The sequence below is a fragment of the Heterodontus francisci genome, chromosome 5, assembly GCF_036365525.1.
Source record: "Heterodontus francisci isolate sHetFra1 chromosome 5, sHetFra1.hap1, whole genome shotgun sequence".
In the NCBI taxonomy this organism is placed as follows: domain Eukaryota; kingdom Metazoa; phylum Chordata; class Chondrichthyes; order Heterodontiformes; family Heterodontidae; genus Heterodontus; species Heterodontus francisci.
In genome coordinates, this window is record NC_090375.1 from 153,590,944 (window position 1) to 153,610,885 (window position 19,942).

General features: G+C 43.5%; 1 protein-coding gene across 2 annotated transcripts in view; it reads left to right on the forward strand.

The window, feature by feature from the left end:
• The window catches only part of LOC137369635 (cAMP-regulated phosphoprotein 21-like), a 758,358-nt gene that overhangs the window by 58,907 nt on the left and 679,509 nt on the right, over positions 1-19,942 (forward strand). The window contains exon 2 of one of the 2 annotated variants that reach the window (XM_068030967.1): positions 12,168-12,235. The exons of the other annotated variant lie outside the window; for it this stretch is intronic. The gene's annotated coding sequence lies outside the window, so the exon portion shown is untranslated. The remainder of the gene's footprint in view (positions 1-12,167; positions 12,236-19,942) is intronic. 2 annotated transcript variants of the gene reach the window in all.

Below are 19,942 nucleotides of genomic sequence, written 5' to 3' on the forward strand. Positions count from 1 at the left end.
GGAAGCATTTCTTCAGTTTGCCCATTTCCATGACTGCCTAGGGTCTCTGTTCCTGTTGAGGTCTGCAAAGGGCAAAATTAGATTTAATTAGCCCCAAATTGGAATTTTTTTCCAGGAGAGTCAGTAGAGGCCAGGTCTATCCTGAACTCTCCTTCAGTGCTTTGCTGAGTCATGCAAAAGATTTTGACTTCCGGGGATAGGTGGTTCTCTTTTTTTCTGACTGTGGGGAAGGAGTCTTTAATAATCTCTCCTTTGTCCTCTGGGACATTCCTGCCTGCAGGTATTTGTGCAGACTCTACTGCACTCCCCTGTGGCACTTTGACTAGGTGAGGCATCACACTCCTGGTTTCTATGTCCCCTAGAGGTTGGTACTTGTTTCTGCAGGTTCTTGTAAATGCTGTTAGCAATCCTGGTGGGGTGCCTCTAGTGTCTGCATTTACATAGGAAGATGCGGGGTCTAACTTTTCAAATTTTTCAGGGTTTGGCTGACCGGACAGTGGGGGTTTTCATCCGGGATTCCTCCTGGACTTCCTTTAACCTGTCCTATTGGTCGCTTTTTCCCCTTCCCTTTCTAAGCTATTGCCAGCCTTGTGCCTGCCTGTCCCCTTTTGTTCTCGATGGGGTTCCCTTACAGTTCACCATCCCTCTGCTGGAGGGTCCTCCTAACACCAGTACAGGACTTAGGGGTGCAGGTTTCATTGTAGATTGGTGTTTCCCCTCAACCTGGCACATGTGCCAACTTCTGCAGTACTCCACCACATCTTTGTGGTGTTTTGACCAGTCAAACTGCAGTCTTATGTGGGCTTTGGTCTTTCGTATACCGGCATGTACAGCCACTGTAGTCTTGTGGGCCCTTCTTAATATTTCTCTCCGGTACCTCTGTGGCACCACTAACTGGTGAACCACTGTCCATTCTTTGCTCTCAGGTCTGTGAGGAGAACTCCATTTCCTCATCAGTACCTCATCCTTTACATAATAGCAATCAGGGACTCCCTCTGTTTCACTTTCAGACTCGGCAGCCTGTGTTAACTCTCGCAATACTTGGTCGGTTCGCTGAGCCTCAGCTAGGGAAACTGTATTTAATTCATTCCCTGGGTCTTCTAACTTTCCAAAAAAAGTCTCAGATGTACAGACCTCATGGTCATTTACCTGCAGTGTTAATGCAGTCTCCTCTGGGGGAGCTGGTTTGATCATGGCCTGATTCATTACATATTCAGGGAAATTGCAGGGGTCCGTCTCCTACCACTGCCCTGTCTCTCTGACTTCCTGCGGTCTTTCTTTCACTAATGGGAGGGCTATCACCTTCACCCCTGCCAGAACATTACCTAGGAGCAGGCAAACAGGCAAACTTGGGAGAAGTCGTACGGTCACCGGTCCCGAAAATAGGTCACGCTCCAGGTGCACCCGGTGTACAGGTCCAGGCATACACTGCCCTCCAATACCACTCACCACCTTTTTAGAGTTTACTGCACTCTCTGGAGGAAAGGTAAAGCCATTTCCCTGTAAAAGGGATCTAGTGGCCCCTGTGTCCCTGAGAATTACTATAGGCTTGCTTGCCCCACTCGAGGGGTATGGGGTTACTTTCCTTCAGACTCAAAACCTTGATAACCTTCAGGAATCCTATTAAATTTTCCTGCACTTGTAGTGATAGATTTCCTGGGTCTGTCGGTAAAATCCTGGACGAGCCCCCAAATTTCTGTTATGACCAGATGAGGAGGGGTCTAGGGGTATTCTCTCAGCCTTTGCCTGTTTAATCGTAACACGGTTTAATTTTCCCGAGCACATCTCCACCATTCTCCTACCACCTACCTACACTAGGGGGAAATTACAATGGCCAATTTACCTATTAACCTGCAAGTCTTTGGCTGTGGGAGGAAAATGGAGCACCCGTCGGAAACCCACGCAGTCACAGGGAGAACTTGCAAACTCCACACAGACAGTACCCAGAACCGAACCTGGGTTTCTGGAGTTGTGAGGCTGCGGTGCTAACCGCTGCGCCACTGTGCCGCCCATTGTTCACTGCTTTCCAATTATAAGGAAAAGAACCAGTACAAATAGGCTTTCTTAGGTTTAAAGAAGAAAAGTTGATATTTATTAAACTTAAACTCTATTTCGTTTAACGCCTACGGATACATGCCACGCCCCAGGCTAGCATGCATACGCGATACACACGGGCAGATAGAGACAGAAAAGAGCAGAAGAAATAAAGTGGAAAGGTTTGAGGCAATATCTGAAGAGTTTTTGTTATGGTTCTTCGACCTCACTGTAGAGTCCTTGATTGCAGATAGGTGTTGCTTTTCGTTGGGGCCCAGTATTCTTCTTAAACCTTGTTCGCTGTAGGCGACTTTTCTCTCTTGGGGTTCATGTGTCTTCAGTGGATTCAGAGGCTTGTGAGAAAGAGATGGGAGCAGACAGGAGAGACATCGTCTCAGTCCAGGAGCAAACTGTTTATACAAATTCAAAAAACTCAGGTTGCCCAGCAGGTTAGTCATGTGACTAGTTAGTTTGACCATGTCCATTTGCGTATTAGGTCATCTTAGGAGTCAACCTGGAATGCAAGCTCCCCCACCTTCAACGTCTGGTGATCAAAAGTCCATTGTGAGTTGAATGTGTCAGGGATTGGCTGCTTTGTCCTTCCAAACACTGTCTGTTAATATGCAAATATCTTTTCCAGCCACAGTTGATCTGTTTAACAAGTCCTTTCTTGACTCCAGTAACAGTTTAAAATCAATGTTCATGACAAAATTAATGTACCTCATTCTTGGCAGGTCAGGGCCAAACATGACAATAGGGACAAAAAAAGTAGAAGGAATAAAGGGTAAAGGTTTGAGGCAATATCAGGTAGTTACAGTCCTTTAAGTTCAATGTGGAGTCTTTGGTTGCTGGTAAATCTTGCAATTCCTTGGGGCCCAGTTCACGCTTCAACTTGTTCCCATGTAGGAGTCTTTTCTCTCTTGAAGTTTACATGTCTTCCGTGTGGCTTGGGAGAAAGCGAGAGAGGTAGAGGCTTCCTTGTTCCAGGTTCCAGTTCAAACAGACTTCAATGTCTGGTGATCAAAATCCATTGTGGGTTAAGTGGACCAGGGAATAGCCCTTTGTCTCCACAAACACTGTTTGTAAGTATACAAATGTCCTTCCAGCCAACTGTCTGGTGATTTTTTAACAAGTCGTTTCTTCACTCCAGCAACAGGTTAATATCAATGTTCATATGACAAAATTAATATGCCTCATTCTTGGCAAGTGGGGGCCTGCATGACACATTCCATTTTCATACTCTGTCTTTGCTTCTCTTATTTGCTTTTTCACTTCCCCACTGAACCTACTATATTCATTGGAACATAGGCACATAGGAGCAGGAGTAGGCTATTCAGCCCGTCGTGCCTGCCCTACCATTCAATGTGATCATGGCTGATCTTCCACTTTAATGTCCTTTTCCTACACTATCCCCATATCCCTTTATGTCATTTGTATTTAGAAATCTGTCAATCTCTGCTTTAAACATACTCAATGACTGAGCTTCCACAGCCCTCTGGGGTAGAGAATTCCAAATATTCACAACCCTCTGAGTAAAGAAATTTCTCATCATCTCTGTCCGAAATGGTTTCTCCCTTTTGAAATGGAATCCCCAACCAGGGGAAACATCTTCACTGCATCTACCTTGTCTATCCCTTGAAGTATTTTGCCCTACCTTTGCCCTGCATGGGAATATAACTTGACTGTGCCCAAACTATCTCTTCTTTAAAGCTCAGTATCGTTCAGTACCGTTTTGCCTTTGATTCCAATTTATCGGGACCAGATCCATTCTTGCCCCATTGAAGTTGACTTTCTCCCGGTTAATTATTCTTACTCTGAATTGTTCCTTGTCCTTTTCCATAGCCAACCTAAACCTTATGATACAATGATTACTGTCCCCTAATTGTTTCCCAACGAACACATGATCCACTTGGCCCACCTCATTCCCAAGAACCAGGTCAAGCAGTGCCTCCTTTCTCATTGTATTAGAAACATACTGCTGTAAAAAATTCTCCTGAATACACTGTAGGAACTCTTGCCTCTCTCTGCTCTTTACACTACTACTTTCCCAGTCTACATTCAGATAATTAAAGTTCCCCATTATAACCACTCTATAATTTCTGCACCTCTCCATAATTTCCTTGGAAATTTGTCCCTTTACATCTTTCCTGCTAGTTGGTTGCCTATAGACTACACTGAGCAATGTAATTGCACCTTTCATGTTCCTCAGCTCTAGCCAAATAAATTCTGTCCTTGATTCCTCTGGGACATCCTCTCTCCCCAGCACTGCAATGTTCTCCTTAATCAAAACTGCCATCCCTCCCCCTTTCCTTCATTTCCTATTTATTTTTAATTTTTATTTAGAGATACAGCACTGAAACAGGCCCTTCAGCCCACCGAGTCTGTGCCGGCCATCAACCACCCATTTATACTAATCCTACATTAATCCCATATTCCTACCACATCTCCTCAATTCCCCTACCACCTACCTATACTAGGGGCAATTTATAATGGCCAATTTACCTATCAACCTATCTTTCCTGAACAGTTGTGGATGAACAGAGGTGCCTAGAGATTCAAATGCATAATTTCCTAAAGGTCCAGGCGCAGGTAGATTAAAGCTATGAAAAAAGGCCAATAACATTTTGGTTTTATAAGTGTAGCAGTAATACATTTGTGCAAGGTTGTACCGTTGGAGTACTGTGTCACATTAAAGTCATAGGCCTAGAAATTCAGTCATGTCCATTTTTGAGGATGCAGGGACCATCTTTACAAATGGACCACTGAGTTTTGGACATTTAACAGGCAGCTCGCCAACGAAATGCAATTCAAGAAGAGTGGCCTTCAGGTAAGTGGTGGGGGGTGGTCGGTGGGGCAACTGGGAAGGGGACGATTAGGCTGGGGAGGAAAAGGTGCCAGGGTGGGAGGTAGCAGTGGCAATTAGGTAACCAGCAACAGCCCACATGCTCCTCCCAGCTCCATATTCAGGTAAATATATATTTTAAACACTGTAGCGCCCCCTTTAAGGGCCATCTGTAAGGCTGCATGTAGACCTGGTTTTGCTAAGTGCTGCTGGTGCAATCAGACCACATTTGCACTGGGAGTCTCAAACAGGCTTTAGAATCCTTATTTGCATATGCAAAGAGCCTTCATGTATGTATAGATTTACTAGGATGATGAGAAGCTATAGTGTGAGGACAAATTTGAGATATTAGGACTATTTCTGCAGAAGGATAGTTATAGAGGTTGTTACAATTATGAAGGATTTTGTCAGAGTGTATAGGGAAATACTACTTCCTCTACTTGCGGAATCAGTGACAAGAGGCCTTTTGAAATTCTTACTGAGTGAGGAGAGAAGTTAGAAGAAATTTCTTACTCGTAGGGTTGTTGTCATCAACAATATTATGGAAGAGACAATTGCACTTTGATAGGAAAAGTGGATAAACATTTGAAACGGTGGAAGGTACAGGGCTGTGGAGAGAGAGTAGGGTCATGAAATTATTTTTGAATTACTCTAACAAATACAATGGGCCAAGTGACCTCCTTCTGTACTATGGTCTGAAGTTCTTTGGTTCCATATCTCCTGGATTACTAAGGTACCACCGCTAATAAGCTTGTTCTACATAAAAACAGGAAAAGCTGAAAATACCCAGCAGGTCTGGCCCAATGGAGAGAAAAAAAAAGTTAATGTTTCAGGTATGTGACGTTTCATTCCAAAATTTGGTTTCATCATTTGTGCCAAACACTTCTTCTCTTCTCAACAATTCTTGACTTTTTCTAAAACCTTCATTTACAATTTGCTCTGGGAAGGCTCTTCTAACACCTGTGCAATGATCCTGTACACTCTCAAGAAAAATGTCCTCTGATAGGAAATCTCTCACTTATTTCTAGCCTCCACTACTGCTCTCAAAATCAATCTTTCTTATATCTTGTTATGGCCACGTGGTGAGATGTGGTGGGTTCCCATTGTTAAACTCCTCACCTGACTGCAGCAAGTGTGCTTTTGTTACTAATGTTTAACCTCTTGGTGTTTTATTTGTCAAATAAACAGACAACGACAGGTTTTCTTGTAGGTTTAAAAACAGAAAATCAATTTTATTTTATTGATCAATATGCCTTATCCCAAAATTGTCACAACCACATCCACTTACACATTCGCTTGCACGCGCGCACACACATGTACACACACACACATACACACATGCACACACACACACAAGAAGAGACAGATAGAGAGGGAAAAAAGTGAAAATGATTATAAGTGGGTGAGGGGGAGTTAGATTTCAGGGAAGGTTACGATAAACCTGTTGAATTCTCCTGGAAATTGAGTTCTCGTTGCAGACTTCAGATGATTGTAGATTTCTGTCTTGGTTGACAGTTCTGTTGAAGTCAGTGAATCACTTCTAGTTCACTGTTGTATATTGTAGATGCAGAATTCTACAGCTGGGTATGTGCCTTCTGGTTTGCTGGAAACAAGCCTCTGGATGCTGCTTTTCTTCTTTCTCTTTCTGGAGTGTCTCTCTCCAGGCTGTTTTTTTAAGGTATAGCTCTGTTACTTCTCACCTCCTGGTAGGGGACACTTTGGTCTCTTACCCCATGGTGATCGCACAATGGCCCAGGATGTGGCTACTTCACACTGTTTGTTCCAGAAGAAGACATTCAATTCTGGAATGTTTTGGGATGAGTCTAGGATGGGTTTAATTGACACCTCTTAGCTTTGAAGATATCCCTTTGTCCCTATCAGACAGTTTGAATAAACAAAGGCCAAACCCTTTTTTCTTTGGCAGCCATTTTGGAGCATTATTCCCTTTTTAAAAGAAAGGTTCATTTTTAAAAGAGAAAGTCAGTTTTTATAACTCTTCACATTTAGTCCATCATTTGTAGCATTGCACTTTCTGTGTGCATGACAGTCTCCCTGTTTTATTACATAGAATTATATAGAATATACAGCAAAGAAACAGGCCACTTGGCCCAACTAATATGTGCTGGCATTTATACTCCACCTTCCATCTGTCTCATCTCAGCCTTTTAGCCTTTCTTTCTATTCCCTTTTTTCTCATGCTCATCTGGTTTCCTTTTGAAAGCATCTAAACTATTTGCCTTAACCACTAGCTGTGATAGTGAGTTCCACATTCTAATCCCTCTCTGAGTAAAAAAGTTCTCCTTATTTCTCGATTGGATTTATTAGTTACTAGCTTGTATTTATGGCCCCTAATTATGGATTCTCCCACAAGTGGAAATATTCTCATCCACCCTGTCCAACCTATTCATAATTTTGAAGAACTCTATCATGTCATCTCTAAGTCTTTTCTTTTCTAAAGTAAAAAAACCCTGACCTGTTCAATCTTTCCTGGTAGCAGTAATCCTTTAAGTTCTGCTACCATACTTGCAATATCTTTTGTACTTTCTCCAGTGCTTCTATATCCTCTCTGCAGTATGTAGAGCAGGAATTTACTCCAAGTGCCCTGTACAAGTTTAACATAACTTCACTACTTTTTAATTCTATTCCCCATAGAAATACATCCCAGTGCTTTGTTAGCATTTTTATTTGCTTAGCTGAACGGTAATGCTGCTTTTAATGATTTGTTTACCTAGATCCCTAGATCCCTTTGCTCTTCTACCCCGTTTGTTCTTTTTATTTTCTAAGGTGTAGGTGAAATATCTATTTTTCCTACCAAAGTGCATCGCCTCACATTTATCTGTGTGAAAGTTCATTTGCCACTTAACTGCTCAGTCAGCACGTTTTCTAATGTCTTCGTGTATTAAGTAGCCTTCTTCCTGAGTGTTAACAAAATCCCCTAGTTTGATACCATCTGCAAATTTTGAGAGTGAGTTGCTTGTTCTTAAGTCCAAAGCATTAATGTAATTTATGAATAACAATGGTTCCACCACTAATTCTTGCGCAACACTGCTTTCGACCTTCCTCCAATCTGAATAACTACCCTTTACTCCTACACTCTGCTTTGTATATATTTTTTAGCCAATTTGTTGTCCATTTTTAGGTAATTTGACTTATTGATGCAATTATGGGCAGTGTTCCTCTGTACATTCCAGTTTCTCCCTTACCTTACTTAGTCTTTTCTTCCCGCTACAATCTCCAATCCCAGCTCCATGACTCAATCACGAATTCCTGATTTACCTCCATTACTCTTTCCAATTTTTCTGTTACCTTGCTTTACAGGGCTTTGTCCTTCAACTTTGGTTTCTCAATTGATAAACAAGTCAATATGCAATTGGGAAGTTCTATTCCTAAACAACAATTGTCAGTAAAAAACTAACAGAACTTTCTGAAGCCTCAAGTTGCACTTGTGTACCTACAATTAGCTAATGATGAAATGTACTACAAAATGCTCTAAAGGAGCTTTCAAGATGAAAAGCTCTGATATGACTTCGGTCATTAAACAACCACCTAAGGTTTCACGTCTATAGCGCTAAAAATTAATCTTGGGCAGTGTCGATCAGCCACTGGTTCTAAGCAGCACTCAATATTCAATTCCATTGCAGCCAGTGGAATTATATATCGGGTACTGCATAGACTGGGTGGCTGATCTGATACCACCTGTTTTGCACCACTACCTGAGACTAATTTTTAGCTCAGAATCATGGAACTTTACAGCAAAAAGGATACCATAACTCAATCGTGACTGTGTTGGCTCTCTTAAAGAGCTATCAATTTAATCCCATTTCTCAGATTCTTCAAATTATTTGAACAAAAGGCAAAATACTCCAAATGCTGGAAATCTGAACCAAAACTGAACACGATGAAAAATGTCAGCATGTTAGGAGACAGCTATGGAGAGAACAGATAAGTCAGCATTCCAGATGTGTGGACCCTCAGTTATGATAGGGTCAGCACATTTGAAACATTGACTTATCTCTTCCCTCCACAGATGCTGCCTGTGTTTCCAGCAATTTTTATTTCTGTTTCAGATTTATCATGTGTTAAATTTGAAAAGGTAATGCTAAAATAATGGTGCCGTGAATAAAACATTTGTGAGAAATGCATTTGAAAAACAGAATAGCACCTTCATACTTGGACAGGGAATTCAATTTGAAGTTTTTGCTACTAGATTGATTTTCAATATGCAATTTGTGTTTTTGTTAGATTATATTTCCAGGGGAAGGACAATGTTCTGTCTTTAATAATTTCATGCAGAACTTTCGTACATGTGTGTGTATATGTGTATGTATATATTTATGCACTTGAGAACATTTGCAGGATGTTGCTCTAAGAGACCCAAATTTATTGTGCAGTTTAATGCATTATGGAATACCTAATTCAGTCCTCATTCTGTCACTGTTTAGGACTACAAGTTAGACCTGGATGTAAAACTTATAGATTTGTAGTGAGTGCCCTTAAAGTGCTTTCAAGAGATTCTCCCCATGCCATAGAACTCCAAAGTGTCAGATGTATATTTACAAAGAGAGATAAAACTCCAGTAAATATAGCTCGAAATACCATGGTATGTGAACAATTTAACAATTCAGTGAATACATAAACAAAAATTATCCTTAAACTTGCCATAGACTGTTACCTCCAACAGCTTTCTCCTCACAGGCCTTTTTTTTCTCTCTCATGGGTCTGATGTTTGTATCATGCTCTGTTGACAGAAACATGCATGACCTGACTTCCTCTCTGTAGCCTCGTTTTCCCCTCAGTCTCCTGCTGTGTCCTGTACATGAATGCCTTTCTGCCCTCTGTGCACATGTGGGACAGACAGTGCACATGTTCCTTCAGGGGTATCTAGCTTATATTTTTTAAAATAAAAACAAAACAGAAAAAGGTGGCTGGAAATATTTAATCTAAGATCGTACCTGCTAATTTGTCACTCCAAGATTATTGGACAAAGATTTTTTATGTTATTTCCAGAGCTGGTGGTCCCATGAAATTTGAAAGTGTTCCAATGCTACAGCTGTCCTGTTTGGTAATCCAGAGTGGCAGTGAGAGTGCAGCTGAAGCAACATAAATAAAATAGGACAAAAACATTCTATAGATGTCTTCATAAAGGGCAAGTTACATCAGGAAGTTCATGATTCACACTTTCATTTCCTTGCATTTGATATTAATTCAGCATAAAATGATTACACAAATTCACATTCTTTTCCGCCACCGTTTAACAACGGGTATTGTGGAGATGGACATTAAAAATGGCAGAAAGCTGGGATATGAGCTGAAACTGCTTATACTTTTAAGAATAGATTAGAAAGGTGTTTGAAGGAAAGGGGATAAAGAGACAAAGTAATATAGGATTAAGCCTACTGCTTCAGTGGAGGATAAAAGCCAATATGGACCAGCTGGCTATTGCCCTGTTTGAGTGTCATAATTGCAATGTTATGTGCTATCTTTTTTTTCTGACCTTCTAATTTCCCTCCCATCCACACCTCCCCCACAAAAAAGGAGTGATGTATGTACATTGTAGTTTGCAAAATCTGCATTTCTTTGTTAGGAACATGTCATCGAGCTTTCTGCTGCAAGTGAATTAAAACAGTCAGTTTTGGAGTTTGCTAAATCATCAAAATGGTTAATTCAGCAATGAGCCAGCTAAGCTGTTTGAATTGATATTTGTTCAGCCTGGAATTTGCTGCAATTGTTACTTTAACTGTTCCAGTGTTGGCATTGATGGGAGAGGGCTACCAAGAAGTGCAAAAACCACCTGATACTAAGTACTACGCACAGCAGGTACCACTGGGGCATTGAAGCAGTTTTACTACTTTACCAGAAGTTACGAGAATCTGTGTGTTAGTAGTGGCTCAGCTGGGGGCACTTTCACCTCTGAATCAGAAGGTTGCGTCCACTCCAGGACTTTAGCACAAAAATGAAGGCTGATACTCCAGTGCATTACTGAGGGAGTGCTGCACTGTCGGAGTTACCATCTTTCAGATGTGATATTAAACTGAGGACCTGTCTGCCCTCTCAGGAGGATGTAAAAAATCCCATGGCAAAATTCGAAGAAGAGCGGGGGAGCTATATAGTCTTGGCCAATATTTATCCATCAATCAACATCACAAAAACAGATTATCTGGTCATTATCATTTTGCTGTCTGTGGGAGCATGCTGTGTTCAAATTAGATGCTGCATTTCCTACATTGCAATCATTAAGACCCTTCAAAAGTACTTGTTACAACCAGGTGAGGAAGGCGTCTAGGGCTCCCCTCTCAGCCTTTTCCTGATTTGGCCATAACGGGGTTTAACTTTAAAACAGTGTTTTTAGCTTCCCCTCAGTGAGTCCTTGCTCACTGCTCTCTAATTGCAATTGCAAAGAAATCAAAAAGACAGGTTTTCTCGGATTTAAACAAGAAAGGTATAAGTTTATTAACCTTAAAACTCTCACTCAGTTAGAACTACTAAAAATATGCAACACGACCACGCAAGCATGCATACGTGATAAATACACATGGAGGAGGAGAAAGAATTAAAGGGGAAAGGTTTGAAGTAATAGATGGAGTTCAGTTACTGGCTTTGGGTTGGATGTAAAGTCTTTGATTGAAGTGAAGTCTTGCAGTGCTCATTGGGGCCCAGTGCACACTTTCAAACTTGTTTTGCTGGTCTTCTGTCTTGAGGCTTAAGTTACTTTCGTGGATCCCTGAAACTTTGCGTAGAGACAGAGAGAGGGAGTGCTCTCTTCTTAAAGTTCAATTGCAGTCTCTTCAAAAACAGTTCTGTGAGCACAATTCAATTAACTCCAGGTTGGCCAGCAGGTTAGTCATGTGACTAGCATTTTGCTTGAGACAGCCTCGCCTGCGAGGTTTGAGGTTTCCTCACAGTTTACCAGATACTCTCAGTGGGGGGTTGGAATGCTGGCTCTTACACATTCAGTGACTCTCAATGTCTCTTGATTATCACTATTGACAAAACCCATCTGGCTAATTGAATCCAGGAGTACTCCCATTGTTACTCCATGCCACTGTCTTTTAGAATGCAAATGTGCAGCCATATTTTCAGCCACTGTTCTGTGGTCTTTTTAAAACAAGTTATGTTCAATGTCCAGTAAGCATTCAAATAATGTTTCATATGACAAAATTAATATATTTCCAACTGGCAGGTGTGGTTTCCATCACATACTTCATACTTCATTGGCTATAAAGTGTTTCAGGATGTCTGGTGGCTGTGAAAGGTGTGATATAAATGCAAGTTTTTCTTTTTTTTTAATTAGGGACAGAGTGACTGAGCATTTGAACAAATGTGAACTGTTCAAAGAGAACCAGCATATATTTATAAAGGGTAAGTCATGTCTAATGAATCTAGTTCCATTTTTTGAGGAGGCAGTGAATGTGGTAGATATGGGAGTGCCTATGGATATTATTTGTATGGACTTTCAGAGGCTTTCGATAAGGTTGTTAGCAATAGTAAGACCCTGTGAAATTGGAGGCAAACTTTTGGCTTTGGGAAATTGGTTTGGAGGTTGGATGTTGAGAGTTGGGATAATGGTTACATAGTTAAATTGGCAGAATGTGACTAGTGGTGTCTCCCAGGGATCTGTTCTGGGGCCTCAACATTTCATTGTATTTACAAATGACTTATATGAAGGAATAGAAAGCCATATATCTAGGCTTGCTGGCATTAGTTAGGTGGCACAGTAAATAGAGTAGATGGAAGCAGGTAGTTGCAAAGGGACATTGATAGTGGTAAAATGGTATTCAGTGTGGAAAATATGAGGTCATCTACTTTGGACCTAAGAAAGATAGATCTGAGTATTTTCTAAATGGCGAGAAGCTAGGATCTATGACTGAGCAGAGAGATTAAGGGGTCCCAATAACAAACATTATTAAAAGCTGATTGACAGGTCCAAAAATAATTGAAAAGGCTAATAGAATGTTGGCCTTTATCTCAAGGGGCTGGAATACAAAGGGATGGATGTTATGTTTCAGCTGTATGGAGCTCTGGATAGTCCCCACCTGGAGTACTGCATTCAGTTTTGGGCAATACACCTCAGGAAAGATATGTTGGCCTTGGAGTACAATGAGATTCACCAGAATGATACAAGGGCTAAAAGGGTTAAATTATGAGGACAGGTTGCATAGACTAAGCTTGTTTTCCTTGAATATAGAAGATTAAGGGTGATCTACTTGAGGTGTTTAAGATGATCAAAGAAGTTGATAGGGTAGATCAAGAGAAACTAATTCCTCTGGTCGGGTGTCCAGACAAGGGGGTATAATCTTAACAATATAGTGTGGCCATTCAGGCATGATGTCAGAAAGCACTTTTTCACACAAAGGGTAGTGGAAATGTGGAACTGTCTCCTCCAAAAAGGTGTTGAGATTGGGAGTCAATTGAAAATCACAAAACTGAAATTGATCGATGTTTGTTAGTCAAGGGTATTGACGGTTATGGAACAAAGGTGGATTTATGGAGTTACGACTCAGATTACCCATGATGTAATTGAATGGCAGCGAAACAGGCTCAAGGGACTGAATGGCCTATTCCTGTTCTTATGTTCCTGCTTTGCTTTCAATGGCATTTTAATAAGCCGTGCGGTCCTGCGTCCTGCCCACAGGCACTTGATGCATACGTTTAAAAGCTAACTGTACATTTAGATCTCATTCATGGGGAATAGAAGATCTCATCATTTAGTTGTTTAGTTCATTACAAAGAATGCCAAACTAACCAAGAAATGTATTTGCCAATATTATTTTCAATATAACCTACCCATGTAGAGAATGTACATCATTTTCAGAATCTGATAGTTCACGCTTTGTTTCTGATTGCAGAATTTGGAGTTGAGTACACATTTAATACTTGGTTCTACTGCCATAGATAGTAAAGCACTCTTTCAAAACCTTTATAGCTCAAATTCATAGCTCTTAATTTGGTATGGTTTCCTGATCTCTGAGCCGATACCATTGGCCGATACCATGTGACACGTTACGTGACTTGTTATTTGAAAGGTGAAAAATGAGCATTGTTGAAATTGAGTCCAATTTAGGCAAGTTTCTGCTTGTAAGGCTAACAAAATCCTTCAGAACAAACTCATCCAATGGAAAACTGAAGCAATTGTCATTACTATTCAGTGCAGTTTTTTGTCCAGAAAAGACGGTCCAGTTTCAAATAATGGGCAATGTTCTCTCAAAATAGTAATTATAATTTTTTTTAGACTAGACATTACTGTCTGAAATATTGCATGGCCCAGAATGGATCATTTGCATAACTCTTCACTAATTTCTGTCATGTAAACGTTTTACGGCACTTAAGTGCTTCCTCCTGCCGCCGTGGGTATTTTACCCTCGGCGGCTGGATGGCAAAAGCCTCAGGAACCCCACCTGGTAAAATCAGGCGTCCTTCTTGCGAGCTGGGGGGGTGGGACCCTCCTGATCGGAAACCTTGTGCCCCATGGAGGGCCACTCCCCTTGCCCCTACCGCCCCCAATGCACAACACCAACCCCCACCCCCAACCGGCCACGCTCTTGCCTCGCTGGAGCCTGGCCGATTGTCCTTAGTGAGGCCCTAAAACCTACCTGTCTTCCGGGGTCGTCCTTCACTTCACTTGCGACGGCTGGGTGTAGTCCCAGCAGTGGCCACCGCTCCCGGTGGCGCTGCTGGGACTAAGAGCTGCCAGCCCACTGATTGGCTGGCAGCTCCATTAGGCAGGACGTCCTGCCTCGAGGAGGTGGAAGTCCCGTCCAAGACCAATTAAGGGCCTGGGGAGCAAAACATTCCGGCCTGGCTCCCCAGGCCCGGCAGAGGCGGGCTCGCCACCGACTTTTCAGCCAGTGGACGGGGCCTCCCGTCCAATTAAAAATTCCGGCCTATGTCTCCCACAATGTTTTCATGGCTTGAGAGTGCTATGAGTTTAAGGAGCTCCAAGCTCCTAACTTTGATTTCAAAAAGGAAATCATGAAATACTCTATAAATTCAGGCACTTCCTTCCCCCTCTCCCCCACCCCATCAAAACCAAGATTAGACTACCTTGGCTCTTAATAATGCTATCTTTGCAATGTGAAGCTTTCTTACAGATGAGCGTTAGGCTGCTTGCTTATGTATGAAGTTTTTCTTTGATAAAATTTATTCTGAGTTTCTGAGTTGTGGCTTTTTAATAGAACCATACTAGCTATTGCGTTGCAGTGGCATGGCAACAGAGTTGCCACAGAACAGGATTGGGGATTTGATATTTGAGACTGTTTTATGTACTTGCATCAGGATCCAGCAGAGGGAGTTAGTCATGGAGGCAATGCTGTCATTCATCAGGTGAACAAGTGTTTGATCTTCAAGTTAGAAAAATAGCTGTCACAACAAAAGAATGAAGATGAAATGATCTTCTAAAAGGAGTGATTTTAGTTTTATTGGGGTCCAGTTCCGTACACAGTAATGTTCCCATTTCAATCCATCTTTAGTTATGGCCATGAGTTGACTGATTTTGACTTCATTTTGACTGATTACCTAACAATATAAATTGTATCAAATGAGCTTTGATAATGAACAAATTTTTCCCCTGCTTTGTATTTTTCTCTTAAATTCTCTTAAAGGTACAAAGTCACAAACATGAAGTATTGCTTGTGTTCTATTTAATGTACATGTCGAGTAATTTTTAATCTAGATTAAGAAAATTCAAATATCTAGGGAGAAAATTGGCTAACTCACAAAAACGGATATGGAGATTGACCCACCTCCATTAATTATGTTGCAGGCAGCATAGGAAATTTGGGTTGCCTGCTGCTTTACATAATTGCTGTGTGCAGTCTATGTGACCCGTGTTGTTCATTGGTCGCATGCATCAGCAAGGAGCCCAAAATTGTGATTGGCTGGTGCTACTTAAAGGCAGCTTGCACCTCTGAAAGGGGGGGTGCCTTGTGTCTGCAAGCAGTGATGGGAGTCATCTGAAAACTGAGCCTATGCTGTGATACTTCGAGGAATGGCTGAACGTGTGAAATAGGGTGCACCAAGGTTTTCAGATGGTCTTGGTGGAAGAGGTAGAAAGAAGGAGAGATGACCTGTATCTACAGGGTGAGGTGGGGGTGTGCAGGATGCTCAGGGCACAGTGGGAACAAGTAGTAAGCAGCAGAGGTCAGTGCCATGAGCGTTGCTCCAAAACATGGATGCAGTGCAGAAAGAAGTTTAAGATCTCGCACAAGTTGTCAAACTGAGTAAGTTCGTCTTCAAATGGCATATCCTACCAACTGCACCACTAGTCTTATTCACTCCTCAATTTGCTCTACTGCCATCATTCATCTACCAACAATCTCTCTCAATAGGTCCTCACCCTTCATTCATATGCTTTACCTCACCCTTAGCAGTGTTGCAAGCCCACATCCACAGCTCACAGCTTGCACATACTAGCAGCTATTCAACCATGACAGCCACAGCACCCAAAATATATTGTTGGACACTCATTCACACACTTCCCTCTTTCTTGCAGGGGAAGGTGGCGCATAACAGCGGGCAGCCCCAAAGAACCAGAGGCAGACAAGTGTGCCTGCCTTTAGTAAGCCTCAGTGCTGGCCATCATGGGATGAAGCATCACTAAGGCCATGGTCATTGGTGGGCTGAAGCAATCGATGATGAGGGTATCTGCATATCTAATCTTCCTTCTCTCATCCCACTTCTCCCTCATCCTGCAATCTCTTTTTTTGAGTTAGAATCTACAGATGATATCAGCATGCATTTCTTACTTTCTTCTCTCCCCCTGCCACAACCCAACCCTTGACCCTTTTTCATTTCAGATACCCAGAAACTGGCTTCAGTCTTCCCAATATTTAATTGGAGGAAATTTCTACTTATTCAGTGCTGCATGTTGGGTAAGGGACTGAATTTTAAGGGCTGGCAATAATCAGCAGTGTGAGGGGAGGGCGGGACAGGAATTCCTTTCTCCCTCCAACTAAGGCCAATTAAGAGTTGAACGGCTCATCAAGAGCTTGCAAGTGCTGGAAATTCTAAATTTTAAAGGGCAGATGGGTAGCATGTGCCCTCTAATGCCAATCAGCTGTGGGGAGGTGGGTACAGAGTAGGGAGCCAGTCATGACTCCCCCAGGGTATCTCCCTAGCCCTTAAAAGGGTCAGCAGGGCAAAGGGAGACCCAGTTCTTAGTAAGGGGGTGCCCTTGGTGCTGCGCAGGTGGGAGGGAGAGTGGGCACTCAGTACCAGGGCTTTAAACCGTCCTCCTGGAATCGTTGGGGCAAACGGGCAGGTGGCAAGGCTGTCAAGGAAACTTGGGCAGCCACCTGACCAGAAGGAATGCGCGACCTGGCAATGGAGCACAACTATCAGATTTTGGGCCCAGTAACAATGAGGGGCAACACCCTCGACAGGAGTGGAAGAACCCCGGGCTTCAGGAGGGCAATGGAGAGGAAAGAGGTACAGGAAGGCATCGGAGACCAAACCCTGAACATAGCTCCATTTTTGTTGGTAGATCCTATCTGGAGATGACCAAGACCCAGTGCCACAGGAGACTATGATTCTCCAGGCAAATGGTCACAGAGATCTGTGACCTCATCACTGAAGACATTGCATTGCACAGCAGTGGTCTCCATTCCTTGCCAGTAGCCATCAAAGTCACTGTGGCCTTGAACGTCTTTGCTTCTGGCTCCATAAAAGGAACACCTGCAGACCTTGGTGGCATGTTGTAAGTGGCAGCACACCACTGCATCTTGCAGGTCACTGCTGCCTTCTTTGTGAGAGCGGGACAGTACATTTAGTTCACGACACACGCAGCCTTGCAGGGACAGAGGGCATTGGATTTTGCTGCAATCGATTGCACCCATGTGGCCATTAAGACACTGACTGACTGGCCGGTGAGGTTCATTAACAGGAAGGGCTTCCACTTCCTCAATGTGCAACAGGTCAGCGAACACAACAAGAGCTTCCTGTTTGCACTCGCTATGGTGGAAGCTGCTGTGATTCCTTCATCCTCTGGCAGTCCACGCTGCCTCAGATCTTCACTCAAACCCTGGAAGTTCCTGGATGGATCCTCGGGGATAAGGAATATCCCCTGTAGACATGGCTACTCACCTCTTTACGGAAAACCCAGACAGGGAGATACAACCAGAGACGTCTGCTCACCAGCACAACCATTGAGCAAGCCATCGGGCTTCTGAAGATGTGATTCCAGTGCCTGGACTGGTTGGGTGGTGCCCTGCAAAACGCTCTTGCAAGGATTGTCATTGTTGAGGTCTGCTTTGCTCTCCATAACATGGCCCTTCAGAGGGGTGTGGACCTTGAGGTCAGTGAGGCCCTGAAAGGAGACAGCTTATCAGAGGAAGAGCATGAACAGGAGGTGATAGAGGAGGAGGATGTGGAGCCAGAGAAAGATGGTGCATGACAGAAAGGTGCCACTGCTGCACAATGCGGTAGCCGGGCATAGCTTGGGTGCGAAAGGCTCGCGAGGATGCCATGAATGTCAGGGATCTTTAATGCAGGGAACTTTCAACTGAGCCGCTCTGACCCAGGTTGAGGGGCATGCCATGGAAGGGAGTTTGAGTTACCTGTGCTTACATGGAAGATGCAGCCTGGAACTTGTAATCGCTTACCACCAGTGGCAGAAGAACATCTGTCCAGAGGCTTTGTCCTCACTGCAGAGGATCCCATTATGCCATTTACCAACTCAAACCATTTCTCCTGTCATGGCAGCAATAACAGGAATCCCAGATGTATGCCTTAATGTGTCATTCTTTATAAAGTGGCCAGAGATGAAAACAGTTGACAGAGACAGAAGTAAGACATCCCAGTGACACACTTAGTGCTCCTCGTGACATGGTGGCCTGTGTGCTCAGCCATTCTTACATGGTGGCCTTGGAGGACATGGAGGCAGTCTGCTCACTTGACTCTGCTTGCGGCTGAGATGCATGTGGCAGTTGTCCTCATCACAGAGATGCTGTTGGGACATCTCCAGAGGCTGCTGCATCTGAATCATTGCATAGGCAGTTGCCATCACTTGGCCTTGCTGCACAGGTGGTCCCTCAGTTGCAAGGGCTGAGGACAATGAGGGTGCCCCTTGAGGGTTGGCGCCTTCATCCTCCTCCGTGACATCCTCAGCCTTTGTCGGGCATGCTGGATGCCTGGCGGAGGACACCAGCTGGGTACAGCTGGCATCCCCTCCAAAGATCTCAGTGCCACTGACTGGTCCTCGCTACCCAGCAGCACTTGGATCCCGTGGATGTCAGTGGGCAAATCCTGAATCCACTCAGAATGATGCTGCATATGGCTCTCCAAGAGGTTGGCCAGTCTCTCTGCGGAGAGACTCCCTGTGTTAATAACCCTTAGCCATTGTGGCACACATGAGCTGGATGGACATCTCCATGCTCTGTCCATGACTCTGCACTGCCTCAGGGAACTCAGATATGTGGATGCACACCTCCTGCTGCTGTTCAAGGTAGAGCCTTCTTTCATGTGACTCCTGAGGCCCTGCACCTGTGCCCAGCGGAGCAGGGATGTGTCTGTCCTCCCTCCTCCGAGGGGAACTGACTACAGCTCCCTCTACCTCTGGCCCCTCCTCCTGTACACCAGTGATGTGATGATTACATGGTGTCACCATATCTACATGCACGCTAGGATCCACTGAGGTGAGAGTATATGTGCTGGTGGATGATGCACTTGCAAGATGTGACAATGCTTCTTCTTCTTATCCACCCTCTTATAGCTCAGGCCATAGAGTTAAAGGGAGAGGATGCCCTGGGTTGGGCATCTGTACCTGTGGGACACACAAGAGGAGGTGACAAGAGCCAGCCTAGCAGAGTGGAAACCTCTGCAATGCTAATGCTAACCAATGTTACTCAATGTGTGACATGCTATTGGAGGGGGTGGGGTGATCTGCACCCTCTTAATGACCACTTTGCCCTCTGAAATAACCAGGAGCTGCAGTTTTGCCATGCGCCACTGCCTTCTTCACCACAATCCTGGCTATGTCCAAGGCTGTCTCCTCCAATGGGGGTGATTTGATAGAGGAAGGACACCCCTCCTCCCATCTGGGCCCTTTTCCTCACGTTGTGCCTGTGTTTCTCC